We start from the raw sequence: 9,508 nt of genomic DNA, 5'->3' as shown, positions 1-9,508 counted from the left end.
TTGCAGGGGTGGAGCTGGGGGAAAGGCTTGGGAGGGGGGAAAAAGAAATTTTTATTTTTGAACCCCCGTGTTTCTTTTGCTTAAGATTAAAGGAAGGAAAAATAAACCGTGTGTCTTTTGCCTGAGTCTTTGGGGCTTCCCTGGGAAAGAGATCCGGGGCCTGCCTGTCTCGTCTGTCCAGCTCTGTCCCCGACTCCTGGGAACAGGGCCTGGGAAGGGGCAGGCATGGCTTTGGTTGGGTTGGGAATGAGAAGGATGGGTCAGGAGGAAGGGGAATGTCCTCCCTCAAGTGGCCTTGGCCTAGGGAAACTTAAAAGACCCCAGTCCAGGCGAAATCCTCCAGTAAAACCACAGGAATCTGGTGTCTCCCCCTGGACTCCCAGCTGAATGAAGCTCGTGCCCCTGGGTTGCCCCTGGGTGGGCACTGAGGGAGGAGAGGTAGAGCGAGTGCCTTTCTCTCTCCCAAGCTCAGGTGCATGGCAGAGGGAGGCAGAACAGGGAGACCCTGGAATTGTGGTCCTCTGGCCCCTAAAATAAGGAGAGCTCCCTTCTGTGCGGGGGTGGGGGGATGACAGCCCTAGGGCCTCAAGGAAAGGGAGCGGGGCTGGTGTGCACCAGCGTGTTCACGACAGCGTTGCCTGAGAATTCAGGTGCTGCTCCAAGGGGCCCGAGTAACTGGCTTCTAGAACAGCAACGTTAACAAAGACGGACTACACATGCGCAGATGTAGGCCCTATTTCTGAAGCAGACTTCTATGTGAGAGCTCAACCCACTGTGTTCCGGGGGCCCCTAACCCCTGGCGAATTGCAGGGGGCTCCCTGACGGTGCGGTGGGCCACCGGGAAAGGAGTGCTCCACTCCCTCCTCTCCCTAGCACAGGGCACAGAGCCCCACCTTTCACGGTAGCCCCTCTTCCGTGTCTGGAGTCTGACCCTTTTCTGCCGGGGAGGCAAAGGAAGGTGGCTCTGCTCCACCCATATCCTCCTGACCTTCCTTCTAGAGGCAGAGAGAGACATTTGGGGCCCTCACGGGTGGTGGTGATGGTGGTGGTGGCGGTGGGGGATGAGCTTCTCCCCTTAGAAGAAAACCAGGTCCCCCGAAGCAGACCTGCCCTAGCCAGAGTGCTCTAGGTCGCACCAGGCCAAGGCCAAGGCCAGCCGGCCATTTGGTCATTTAGCTAGGCCATTTGGTCTGCTGCTCTGGAAGTGAGTTAATTCAGTTACTCCCCATGAATCCATAAAGGAGGCACTATTAGCTCTACTTTACAGATGAAGAGAAAAGTCTACAGAGGTGCCCAACCTCCATGGCCCAGGCTGGGACCCCTAACTCCAGAGTGTGGGTGCTGCTCAACCCTGAGTTATGCTGCCCTCTCTGGGCGGAAGCAAGGCGGGCTGCCTGGAGAGAGCGTAGGGCACTCTGGACATGGGTTGGATCTGCCCCCTGTGGGTCAGCCATCCCTCCCTGGGCTCTGATTCTCTTTCATCCATGGGTGAGGGTGCTCCTGCCACCCCTCTCTGTGCCCCTCAGCTGTAGCCCGGAGCTGGTGTCTGCTGTCTGGGGACGGGGCAGCTGGTGCTGGCTCACCCCGCAGGTGCAGCAGTTCCCAACCTTGGCTGACACTGGAGTTGACTGGGGCACTTAAAATACTCATGTCAGTGCCCCACCATCGGAGAGTCTGATCTGACTGGCCTGGAGTGGAGCCCAGGTAGGATGGTTGGTTGGTTGGCTGGTTGGTTTTAAGGTTCCCAGGTGATTCTCATGCCGAGCTGGACAAGAGGAAATGCTGGAGTCAGGACACCTGGTTTTGAATCCTGTCCCACCGCTTGCTGTTTTATGGCCCTGGAGCTACATAACTCGCCTTATCTGAGACTCAGTTTTCCTCATCTGTCTAATGGGGATGATCTCAACCTCAAATAGCAGGGTGATATCAATGTGAGACTGTGGATGTGCTTTGAAAACTAGAGGACCTTATAAAATGGGAGGGGTATCATGGGGCCGTTGCAGGAGTAAACACCATGCCAGCCCCCATGCCCCAAGGCTTCCGACTCGGTCATCTCTGTAATATTTTTGCAGAGTGCTTCTGAGGACATCACAACCTCCTTGCCCGTTTCTATGTCACTTGCCCACAGCCTCCCTGTCCTCTAAACCCTCTGAAGAGGAGGATTTTGTGGGTGTGCGAGCAAGCACTCCGCGGTGGCTCTACCTACAGGAACCCCACTGACGGATGGATAGTATGCCCTCGAAACCTTTGCTGACGGAAAATATTGCATCCAAGTGGGAAGATGGCTGGGCAGGGATCTTGAGGATGTCAAGCCCGCTGGAGCCTTCTGGAACTGCCTGGCTGTGGACAAACACTGGAGCTATACTGCCACCTTGGGGCAGCACAGGGAACTGCAGCTGAGTTTACCCTGGCCCTCCGAGGGTCATTTTTGCTCAAGCCGTGGTCCCAGGAGTCCACTGTGGGTGTTAAACTTGCAGAAGCAGGGGACCTGTCGTTGCAGGCTGCCTGAGCTAGAAGCTTGGGAAGGCATCTGGGAATCTGCACTGGGGCATGCCCTCTGGGCAATTCTAAAGCATGGAATTACCCAATTTCTCTGTGACCCAATTTGTAGAAATCAGGGCACCTTCAGAACCCCTTGTTCAGAAATTATTAAGAATGTCAAGACAGCGACAGCAGAGCATTAAGCCAAGCACAGGTCCTGCGTGACTGCATGGGATGCATGCCTGGGAAGCCGGCCCTGTTCTTAAGCCCTCTGGATTTGGAGGGCCACCACTTGCAGTGACCACGGGTGTTAGACGCATCTTGAGTACTGGCTCCATTTGATGTGGTAGGTGAGAGCATGAACCTGGAGGTAGGGCAGTCTTTGGACAGAATTTGGGCTCTACTACTTATGACTTACTCGACTTTGGACACATTCCTAACCTCTGAGCCTCATCTACTTCATCTTTAAGTATTGGGATAATTTCTATTTCAAAGAATTGCTTTGAGAATATAAAATCACTTCTGTGATATAGTAAGTGCTGCCTCAATGGAATTAGTCCTGCATCCTAGGGTCCGTGGTCGGGTTTTAGGATGTGAAGATGAAGTAGACTGTGGTCCCCGTCCTGAAGGGCTGACACTGGAGTGGACAAAACAGCCATGGAAGTCCACCCTGACCAGGGGACAGAGGTGTGCCCAGGTGCCCTTAGGAGGAATATCTGCACAGATATTGTCCCACAGGGGCTGCAAAGACAGTTGTAAGGGGGAAGCAGGGACGTGGAAGGGGAGGATTTGGGATGTGTGTGGGGGAGGTGGGGTTCAGGCAGAGAGAGCACGAGCCACTCGCGGGCCTGAGGCTCCCTGTGATGGAGGGAGGGTGTGGATAGAGAAGCAGCTGGAGAGGAAGGCGGAGGAGAGCTCGTCAGGAAGGACTTTGGGGGTCTTGCTGAGAGGTTTCCGCTTTGGACTGAAAAGACAGCATTTAAGCAGAGGACGGACCTGGCCGGATCTGTGTTTCAGACGGCGAATCCCTACTGTGATATCTGCGAGGAGGACCTGGCAGGAAGGAATGGCAGTGATCCAGGTGAGAAAGGAGTGTGATTTGGACGAGGCAGGGCAAGTGGGGAGCAAGGTCAGATGGGAGAGTTTTCCACGAGGCGGTTGATTCCTGGGACCTGGGCGCTCGCTGGATGTAGCAGGTAAATGAGGAGTCCGCAATGACAGTAGGGGTCAGGCTGCTGCTGCAATGACAGTAGGGGTCAGGGTCAGGCTGCTGCTGCAATGACAGTAGGGGTCAGGCTGCTGCTGCAATGGCAGTAGGGGTCAGGCTGCTGCTGCAATGACAGTAGGGGTCAGGCTGCTGCTGGGTGGATGCTGGCTGGTACCATCCTCTGGGATTGCAACCAGAAGGGGAGGAGGGATATGGGAAGAGAAGAGGGGAGAGTTTAGGAGGAAAAGTGATGAGTTCAAATGTTGTTCTTGTTGTTGAACTTGTAGTTTGTAAGGTGTGAGATAAGATAGGCAAGGTCCCTGAGCGTACGGGATGCTCCCCCATCACCCTCATGCTGACGTCTAGGTTCAAGAACAAGACCCAATGTTTCTATCCACAAGATGCTCTTCCTATGTGCCCCCTTCACTCCCTCTCCATCACCCACACAGCAGGAGAGGGGAGTTGTTGGAGAAGGGGCAGGAGCGGCAGGTGGGAAGGGCTGTCCTTTGGAAACAGGAAGACGGGTTCGGGAGAGGGGAACAGGGTGGTGGTTTTCTGGCTGACTCCTCAGGGGTTTGGATGGGAAGGTAGGAGACTTTCACGGGCAGGTCTTGCATTTCTCTGAGGGGGAGAAGGCAGTATGGGGAGAAGCATGAAAGGGTGTTGTACACACGAGGGAATGTGGGAGCGAGACAACTCTAGCAGGTTCCACAGGCAGGATTTGGAGCTTGAGGATTCCGTGATGATAAGCCCTCACTGTGGTGAGACTTTCTCCATCGGGGCTCAGCAGGGTTGGGCGGGAGTGCCAGGGTTGGCTGGTGAGGCTTCTCCAGGGTTGAGGTGCTGCAGGGCGGGAGAGACCCAGACAGTGGAGCCCTGGGTCTCGTCTCCCTAGGGAAGGGGGCAAAGCCAGAGAGACTTGATGGGTTGGAAAATAGAATGGGGAGGCCAAAGACTCATTCTCCCATCAGTAAAATGCTGACATTGCAGCCCCCATCAGGCTTCTTGCCATAATATAGACTACAATCAGAGTGGGAGAGTGGGCTGTTCAGACTCTCCACGTGGAGCGCTGAGGCTCAGCGTGTGGCTTCTGAGCTTTGAGGAGATGGAGACGAGACTGGTGAAGTCAAGAGCATAAGGAGCAGTGTCTCTGGAATTTAGCCTTGGACCAGCTTGGCATGCTGGGGATGGGGAGGGTGGCATATGAGCAGGCTGCAGGTGCCAGCCCAGTCCTCCTGGGTCACAAAGACCCCGTGAGGGTCTGATCACCGGAGTGCTGCGTGGGTTGTTCTGATGACCCCTGAGCTGTGTGGGGTAGGGTGGGGCCCGGGGCCCATCAGCCAAGAGCTGGAATCCTAGATGACCTCATGGGTGAGCAGGGAGTTCACAGTCGAGGGCTGTCAGGGCAGAGAGGAGGCCCAAGGGCAGCAGAGGAGCATGGGAGAGTGGGCCCTAAGGGAGGAGCAGTGGGGAGAAGATGCCTGGTTGGCTCCCACCCACCCCAGCAGCACGTGGGTGGCAGTAGGCTGAGCAGTTGCCGATGGAAAGGCCAGGAGATAGTCGCGCGGCAGGTGGTGCCAGGTAGCTGGACCAGCATAGCCTTCCGAATGCCACTCTTCCTGAGCCCCCCCATTAAGCCCCCCTGCAAAGGAAAGTGGGAAGACTCCGGATCCTTCTCTGTACGTCCTAGTGCAGCGAGGCAGAGGCAAGGCCAAGGGGCCTGTTCCGTCTTTGCCTTTACTGCTGGGCGCTGGCTGAGGGACCGCACTGCTGAAGGGTCTCAGGGAAGAGAGTTTCAGTGACCCCTTCAGAAAGATGCACGCCCAGCGACAGGCCAACCGCTTGCCAGGCTGGGATGCTCCCAATTACTCTACCGGCCCCATGCCTTGGATGGGGCAGGGTGCTGGGGTTTGGGCTGGGCAGAGTGGGGGTGCTGGGCCCGAGGACTGGGAGGCCCTGTAGGGTGCCGTCGGGGGGATGCATAAAGGGCAGGGTGCTGCTGTGCACCCCACACGTGAAGGGGACACATGGAGATTGGGAAGAAGGGGCCCAGGAGGAAGGAAAGGCAGACGTAGGACAATGGCTGGAAGGTTAAAGTCAGAGTCACCGGGTGTTTCATAGGTTTCTTCTTCACTGGGCGGAGACAGCTGGGGGCTGGGTAGGAGCGGGTGGTAGGATGCACACTGGCCCAGAGGTTCCCAGGAGTTAAGAGCTTATGAAGCACTAGAATAAGTAACTGAGGAATGTTCTAGAAATGCCTTCCTGAAAATCCTCTCCAAGGAAAGGAGACCCATCATGGGCTGAAGGGTAGATTAAGGCCACTCTACTTAATAGCAGGGCTGTTAGTGACAGCAGTCGCTGAGCACGCACTGACCACTTGCGGCCGTAAGCACGCTGCGTACATTAACTCAATGGGATATTTTGAATGGATGGAGAAGGGGGCACCCAGGTTTGGGTGGGAGGCCGGGTCTGGGGGCTCCCCTTGGCCTTGCTTCTGCCTGGTCTGTTCTCCTTGCCCTCTGGAGTGTGGCCTGAGTGGACCCCCACATGCCTCTCGCCCTTCACCTGCCTTCCCTGGGCCCTCGGAGGACGCTGACGCAGGCTAACTGAATGCATTAACTTTATTAAATAAATGCTTTGTCACGACAAAAGACAAAGATCAAGGAGTAACATAAATTATAAGTTGAATAAATAGTATACAGCAATCTTCACTTTTTTTAATAAAACGTGAGATCCTCTGGCTTTTTTTTTCTTTTTTTTTTTTATTTCCTCAGGTACAAAATGCTAAACAGGAGGCGAGCCCCTCTGCATTCAGGTGATTTTTTTTTTTTCTGCTTTTTTTTTTCCCCACAAACTGGTTTTATTTGTCGATTCATTTTTTCATCCTTTTCATCAGTAAAGATTATGAGCATTTATTAAAAAAAAAAGTCAAAAACAAAACAAAGGGAGAGAGAATAGAGCTATGATACGTATGTACGTAAGACTACAGAGAGCTACAGTAATATGTGCTGTGGTTATTGCTGTCTTCAAAAACGAGAAAAAAAACCGGTAGGCAACTCGGAATCTGAAGGAATCTTGTCTGACGACTGTCTATCCGTGTGGGCTACTGTGTGGTGGTGGCGGTGGGAGATTCGGGACTCAGGCTGGTGGCGAGGGGAACCAGAGAAGTTGGGGGGGGGTACGGCGCAGGCGGCTGAGGCTCTCCACCTTCCCTTTCCCCTTCCAGAGCGAGGAGTTAGAGAGGGGGCCAGAGTCTGTGAGAAGGGCTAAAAGATATACTCCATTAGAAAACCAAGAAAATAACGTTTATAAAAAGAAACAAAAACCTAGGGGAAAACAAAAGTGGAGAAAAGTGCAAAAGTAAATCTTGCACTTTAGTGGTTTTAAAAATAAAGACAGTACAACGCCCAGGTGGCTGGCTGGCAAGTCCCCATCCCCTTTGCCACCACTTCTCAAAATTTAGCCTCCTTTCTCCAAAAATGTCCTCTTTGAGTCCAAGGCTTGCTTCTCCTTGGCTCACATCCCTCTGAAGTTCCCACCTGCACCGCAGCCCTCTGGGGGTGAGGGGGCTGAACAGATGGAGAGGGGCAGCCCCGGGCCCCCTTGAGAAGGGCGTGGTAGCCGCGTGGCCGCCGACAAGCTAAGTGGTGGGCGAGCCGTGGTCAGGCCCACCTCCCCAGGGGAGGGGGCTGACCCTGCAGGATTACCGTGGAGACCACTGAGACAGTGATGGGAAAATGGGTGAAGAGACAGGAGGTAGACCACATGGGACCTCCTGGGCCTCCCGTCCTCCCCTGTGGGGGGGTTGAATGTCCCCAGGCCTGTCTGTCCAGGCCTGGCTGTCTGAGAAACTTTAGAGTCTCTTCTGTCCCGGATGCCCTACTTTGCCCAGGTGGGTAGGGAAGCTCTGGGGGATGGAGGGTCAGTCCTGGTGAGGCCTCCCTCAATCGCCTGGCAGCAGTGGGAAGGACAGGTAATCGGCTCCCTGCTAGAGTGAGGCATGAGTCAAAGGGAGATGGGAAGAGGCCTACTGCTGGCTGGCTGGGTGGGTGGGACAACATCTAGTCTTGAGGCCACAGAAAGCTCCAGAGCCTAAGGCCTGGAGTCAAGAAGATCCTTGGTCAGGATCCCAGTGCGCAGCGCTTCCCACCAGCCTCCCCTTCCGCCCTGCCCCAGGGACGCTCCGTCTTCCTCCAGGACTCCCTCCCCAGGCCAGGCCTCCCTCTTGGGAGGTTAGTCTCATCCATCATGAAGGTCCACCGTCCTCTAGGGAGTGGTGAGCTGAGCAGAGTCACTGCAAGTACTGCACTCACAGATCTGGGGGAGTCAGCATGAACTTTGGAAACCCAAAGACACTGGTGGAGTTACACCAGCCCTACTCTTCCCCACCTCACGGCTGACTGCAAAGAGCCGGAGGAAGGGGCAGACACCCATTCAGAGTCCAGTAAACAGCAGGGGAGAAAAGAGAGAGCCCCTCTCAGGAACAGGGGCCTTGGGAGGGGTTTGGGGTGGGGTATGCGATTCCTGGCTCAGTCTTTTCTTAGGGGGAATGGCACCCCAGTATCCACGTGGCAGATCCCAGTTAGATGACTGCTCAAGGTCCACAGAAAGAATGGGCAAACAGAAGAGTGAAGTGGGAAAGGTTTACAATACTGGCCTAAGACACAGAAATGTGAGTCGGGGGTTTGGGGACAGTCGTGCAGAGAGATGGGGCATGCGGATGCAGCAGGTCGAGCAAGTCCTCGTGGCTGCCAGCCCCATCAGGCCCTTTTGTCCTATAACAATCGACCAACTCTCCTGTCCCAGCCAACTGTCCTGTCGTGGGGGCAGAAGACTCCCCCGGCCAAGTTCCACAGCTGCAAGTTTCCCACCAGCGGAAATCTGTTTTCTTCTCCGCTATCCCTCCTCATGGCCCCAAGTTCGGTGCTGGAGTGGTCTCCACGGTGTCACGCCATCGGGGAAGAGTGGAGAGAGCTGTGTTGTCAGCGAGGAGGGAGGTCTCCTTTGCCAGTGTCCAAGGCCCTTCCCTCGCAGGCTATCTCTGGACTCCGAGGACAGCCCTGCAGCTGCCGATTTGTTGAGGAAGTCAGTGGGGTCGGGAATTTTCTTGGTTCAGAATCTGGCTGCCAAATGACAGCGCCCTCAAGGCATCCATCTGTCCTGGGCCTTTCTCCCATCCTCTATCCCAGGGAGAAAGCCTACACTGGCCAGGGGGGATGTGAAGAGCTTGAAAGGCTCTGTCCTCAGTCCTTCATTGCAGGGTGAAGGTGGCCACCTGCGTGCATGGTCTTGTCCCTCCAAAGGCACAGACAGCCTGTGCTGATTCTTGCTCCTGTCCAGTGGCTAGGTTCTAGAACCCAGCTAACGTTACCCACCTTCCCCAGCTCCCAGGCCTGGTGTCAGTTCATTTCTCTCTGAGAAACTGCACCCCCATTCTCCTCTTGAATCCCAAAGGGCTTAGAAGGTGGGGAGGCAGGAAGTCGCTCTTGGCTTTGTCCCACTTTCTGTTGCTTTGCTCCAAAGCTAGAATGGGACAGGCCCCCGCCGTCCCTCCAGCCCCGTCCCTCCACTCCTCCTACTCTGGCCTTCGTGAGCGCTTTTGCCATTTCCCTGTATTTAAACCTGTTCACTTCCATCCTGCTCACTGCCATCTCTCACTTCAGTCTCTCTCCTGCTCTGCCGGCTTCAAAATGCAGGTTCTGCCTGGTTGAAAGGAAAAGGCTGGGCAGGACCTGGGGGTCAAACTTGGACCTGATGTGCTCCTTTGGTTCAGGGCCCAGAGCCGGTGACTTCCAGAGGGTCGAAAGGCTAACTCGAGAG

This window comes from Eumetopias jubatus, unplaced genomic scaffold (assembly GCF_037043125.1).
Source record: "Eumetopias jubatus isolate StellerSeaLion01/CBP00866 unplaced genomic scaffold, mEumJub1_p1.0 scaffold_3, whole genome shotgun sequence".
In the NCBI taxonomy this organism is placed as follows: Eukaryota; Metazoa; Chordata; class Mammalia; order Carnivora; family Otariidae; genus Eumetopias; species Eumetopias jubatus.
This window is presented reverse-complemented; position numbering follows the sequence as displayed.